The sequence below is a fragment of the Dioscorea cayenensis genome, chromosome 5 (assembly GCF_009730915.1).
Source record: "Dioscorea cayenensis subsp. rotundata cultivar TDr96_F1 chromosome 5, TDr96_F1_v2_PseudoChromosome.rev07_lg8_w22 25.fasta, whole genome shotgun sequence".
NCBI classification, from domain to species: Eukaryota; Viridiplantae; Streptophyta; class Magnoliopsida; order Dioscoreales; family Dioscoreaceae; genus Dioscorea; species Dioscorea cayenensis.
In genome coordinates this window covers 15,520,412-15,525,500 of record NC_052475.1, presented here as the reverse complement: position 1 = coordinate 15,525,500, position 5,089 = coordinate 15,520,412, and the positions used below count along the sequence as shown (strand labels likewise).

At 42.1% G+C, this 5,089-nt stretch overlaps 1 non-coding gene across 1 annotated transcript; it reads left to right on the top strand.

Annotated features, from left to right (window-relative positions):
- The first annotated feature begins 205 nt into the window (after nucleotides 1-205).
- Nucleotides 206-313, top strand: LOC120262628. Its single transcript, XR_005536891.1, has one exon. It is a non-coding gene; the product is annotated as a small nucleolar RNA R71 (small nucleolar RNA).
- Nucleotides 314-5,089: the final 4,776 nt, after the last annotated feature.

Genomic DNA, 5,089 nt, shown 5'->3' with positions numbered 1-5,089 from the left:
CCGCATCACTTTCATGGAGACCGGCCACCTTTTTTCTTCTTCCCTAGAGATCCACTGGTAGCTATTTAACCCCATTTCTTCAATTAATTGACGATGCCTCGTCGGGGTTTTTGCTACCCTAAGGTACCTCGCCGCCGCATCCAAGAGTTGCCTTGTACTCGGGTTCAAACCATTTTAGAAGGTTTGAACAATCATCCACTCCGGGAATCCGTGTTGCGGACACTTTTGCAGGAGTTCCTTGAACCTTTCCCATGTCTCAAATAGAGACTCCAATTCCAACTACATAAAAGGATGAGATCTCATTTCCTAAGCTTTTGCTCGATTTTTCCCGGGAGGGAAATAACGGGCTAGAAAAGCTTCTACCATCTCCTCCCATGTAGTGATTGATGCTCTAGGTAATGAGTGTAGCCACTGCTTTGCTTTCCCCTTTAAGGAAAATGGGAAGGCTCTCAATTTGATGGCATCATCCGTCACACCATTTATCTTCAGCATGTCACACACCTCGAGGAAGCTCTCTATGTGACTGTTTGGATCCTCATCGGCCAAACCGTTGAATTGTGCGGACTGCTGCAGCATATGGATGAATGCCGGCTTTTAGCTCGAAAGTTTTTGAGTCTGTAATTGGGAGAGCGACAATACTCGATTGTGTCCCCAACACTGAAAGGTCCGCATAATCGGATAGTGTTTCATTGTTGCTCATTTTTGTTCTCGCAATGTTGTTAGATCCTTCTACTTCCAAATCAGCCGGATTAGGTCGTTTCGTGTACTGTGTTCTTTCCCTTTCCTTCGAAAGTGTACGCTCAAGCTCGAGGTCTCCTTTCAATCAATATTGATGGATTCCCTCGGTCATAACCTAGAGCTGCACCAAAAAGTAAAGAAAAAAAGAAAAATCGAACGATGATAGAATAAGAAGATATGAATTAGACTGTGTGGTGAAATAGCTAAGAAAACAAAGTGCAAAGTATCTCTAAACGCCTAGCTTCCCGACAATGGCGCCAAAAACTTGACAAGGTCCCCTTGCGTATATCCCGCAAGTGCACAGGTTTGTCGAAGTAATAATCCCGGGTGAGCGGGGTCGAATCCATAGGAGTAGGGAGTAAAGACACTTAATTTCGATTCTTAGCTATGTGGAGTATCAACAACGATAAGTGTGGTAATGATTCAATTCTCAAAAATTAAAAACCAACAAGTAAGAGAGCAAAAAGTAAGGAGGAGGCAAGGCAATCGATAAAGATGGGGTACTCGGATGATGTTTCACCCTAGGATAATCGCTTCAAGTGCAAGAACTCTCATTATGCTTCCTAATCAATGCAATGGTGAGTCGTGGAAATCCTTACATACATAGTCCCAAAATCTAAGGTCAACTATGCTTAACTCTATACATGTCCCGGAGGAGAAATCGAACAATCTCAACACCTCGCACTAGCATAGAGTTGCAATGAGCTCTAGGGATTCCAAGTGATAAATCTCTTCCTAGATTTAGACCCTAACCCTTTTCGTCCCAGCGTGAAGGTCCCTAGCGACAATTAAGCCCCTAGATACTAAGATCACCTCAATGCTTCACTCCATTGCACGCGCAACTAGGCCCCAGTGGAGGTTCATCCCTTAGTCCATTCACTCTATTATGGCCGCAAAGAACTCGAGGAACAGAGGTAGAATCTTTCACGTCGGAGGGGAAATGGGATGCTCCCCTGCACCTCTCGACTCACCCTCTCAACCCTCTCCAACCTAGCTTTTTGTCTAACGCTCGTGGTGTGTCACTCACTCACAAGGTTACCAACAAGACCTCTCAACCCCTAGTGTCACTCTAGGGGAAATGTTCATACAATCAAGCATTCAAAGTTGGAACTCACAATAAACATCAATTTATTGAAAGCATAATAAAGAAGTTCAATGAAAGCGAATACATCCTAGGGTTCACAATCACCCAAGTACCCACTAGGGGTTTAGCTCTCCATGGAGCTAAGTACAATCAAAGAAATCGAATGTAAAAAGCAATGAAATCCATAAAGAAACCCCTCGATGGTCGTGTCGATGGTCTTGTGGAAAGTCCTCTACTGTCGTCCAAGGATTCCTTCGTCGGGTGATAGGATACGCCTCGATCGAAGCTCCCCACCAACCTTCTTCCTAATGGAATCACGATGTCGGAGTCGTAGAACCCTCTAAAACCTTGGCCATACCCCTGAAACCCCTAGTCAAGCCCTCTTTCAAGTTAGGGAAAATGATGGAGAAAAGAATACCAAAATCGGGTCTGAATCGGCTTTTAAATAGGGTCGAATCGGGCAACTCCATGGGCGTGGAGGGTGCACACGCCCTGCAGTGAATTTCCACACGAGCGTGGATAATTTCCACACGCCCGTGTGAATTCTCTGTATCTCTAATTTCTTGGCCGGCTGTGAACAGTGCTGCTACAGTGTTTGCTACATTTTTGCTACAATTCTATGTCTATAGCTCTTCGACTCGAATAACTTCCCAATTCCATACTTTCATCGGGTAACGCAAACGGGCACACGTTCACGTCGTGAATCACTTGCTTCTTCAATGATATATATGTTGGTGGGGTTCTTGTTCTTGTATGCATAAGACTGAATGCTCGAGTGTGCCCGCCTTTTGTGCCCCTCCAAATGGATGTACTCACTCGAATGCGAGGAGGTTGGCACACACTCTAGCATCACACACCTATCCTATGTCTTCGTGTTTGAACCTCAGCAAGATCTCCTCCAAAATAGGTGCATTATGATCCACATTGGTCCATTTCCTTCATACTCGGCCTCACAACCCTACCTGCATAAAAGTAACATAAAAACACACATATTAATGTAAAAAACTGAGAAAAGTAATGCTCAACATAAGGAATGAACGCTTCGCATTCATATCGCACAAGAACTTATCACTCACCCTCTCAATCCTGTCAAATCTAGCATTGTCTAACCCTCATGGTCTATAACTCATCCATAAAGGCTACCAAGATAGACTCTGAACCCTGGTGTCACTCTAAATGAGAAATCATTCAACAAGCATTCAAGATTGGAAATTAATTAAAGACATTAATTAAAAAAAACATAATAAAAGGTCAATGAAACAATAACAACCTAGGTTTACAAGTCCAAGTACCCACTAGGGGATTTAGCTATCCACGTAGCAAGATGCAATCAATAATGAAATTGAAAGTAAACACATATAATCCATAAGAAAACCCCTCGGTATTCGTGTCGATGGCCTTGTGGAGTAGCCTCGTTCTCTCCAATGGTCCTCTTGTCAAGCCTCAGAGCACACCTCACGGATCGGTGCTCGACGAAAGCTTTCCCAATAACTATCTTCCAAAGAGAAATGTGTTGTCAATGCTTTAGATCCACTCCAAAAACCCTTAGCAAAGCCCATTTAAACCCCTAGCCACAAGGCTCTCAAAAGATGGAAAAAAAGTTGGAACGAAGGATGAAAGATGGATCCCCAAATCGGTACAAGTCGTGGCTTTGTAAAGGGCTGGAATCTGGCATCCACACAGGCGTGGGTAATTTTCACACGCCCGTGCGGATTCCTGGAAATCTGATTTTTCCGCCAGTTCTGAATACTAACTACTACAGTAAATTGCTATAGTGATTTGCTAGAGTGCTGCTACAGTACTCACCAAAATACTCCCGAATCCTCACTTTTCATCGAGGCAACATAGAGGGGCACACGTCTATGCCGTAGATCACATCACTTCTTCAATAAAATGCCATATTGGTGAAGATCTTGCTAACATTTCACAAGTCGAAATACGCAAGTATGACTACCTTGGTGCCCCTCCAAAATATGTAATTGCTTGAGCGCATGGAGGTTGGCACATATTCACATATCTTCGATCACAACTTCTGTCTTCAAATTTGTTCACTCTAGGACTTCATCATTAAAGCACAATCACAATCTACTTTGGCTTCTTTCTTTCATTTTTTGGCTCCATAACCCTTCATGAACGAAAGTTCACAAATACACATGAATTAGCATTAAAATCTGATAAAAGTAATGCTCATCATAAGAGAAGAATACCTCGTATTACTAATACACAAGAACTTATAAAACACCCCACACTTAAGCTTTTTCTTGTTCTCAAGCAAAAATAAAACATTGAAGCATAGAAGAAAGTGCTTGGCCTTAGGTTCACCAAAGAATGCAAAGGAAGCATTCAACAAGTAAGGGAAATTTCATCACTAAATACGAAAAATTGATCATTTAGTTAGAAACTCGAATAAAAAAGGACAATAAACCCGAAATCGTGTAAGTGTGTGTAAACTCACTCATGCCAGCCCAAAGTATACTCCTCGATGTTCCAAGTATAAGGGACTTATTTATCTACAAAACAACACAAAGCAAAAAGAAAGTAGTAGCTTCACACATCCTCTAAGGTAGCCCTTTACGAAGCGGCCGCTAAGGTGGCTTTCACACTTTGGAGGTGGTAGCTCTTTCTACCGGGGTAGTAGCTTTCACTCATCCCATGAGATAGCTCTTTTCTCTCATTAGGGCATAACTAGTATCCCGATTTATGAAAGTAGCTTCATACTTCATAGGTGGTAGCTCTTTCCACCCCAAATGCACAACCAAAACAAACATTTTCTTTCTTTTTCCATTTTTTTAGCAAAAATTAACACAAGAAACAAAACTAACTAGTCCCATAAACATAAAACTTGAGTTTCCATAAGGTTTCATGAACCAGTGCAACAAGTGTCAATCGGGCGAAAATTCCTTAAAATTCAAGTGAAAACTACAACATGAGAATATTCAATTTTAAAAATTCTCCTAAACTCAAGAATGCAACTTTTGCAACTAAGGTGTATTGCCATTGGCTACATGAGCATGCACAATCAAAAGCATATGTATAGAACATGTGTAATGTGAATTCCCTCGACACTTAAGATGTGCATTGCCCCTCAATGTACGCATGCAAGCACGATAAAAAGTATAACACTTAAAAAGCATATGTGGAAGTGGGCAATTGAAACAATACTCCCCTCGAACTCCTAATGGTATGTTTGATGGAGCTAAATTCCTTGAGAGTTGAGTTCCAATGGGTTGTGGAGCACACACGACCCATGTGCAAAAACACATTGAT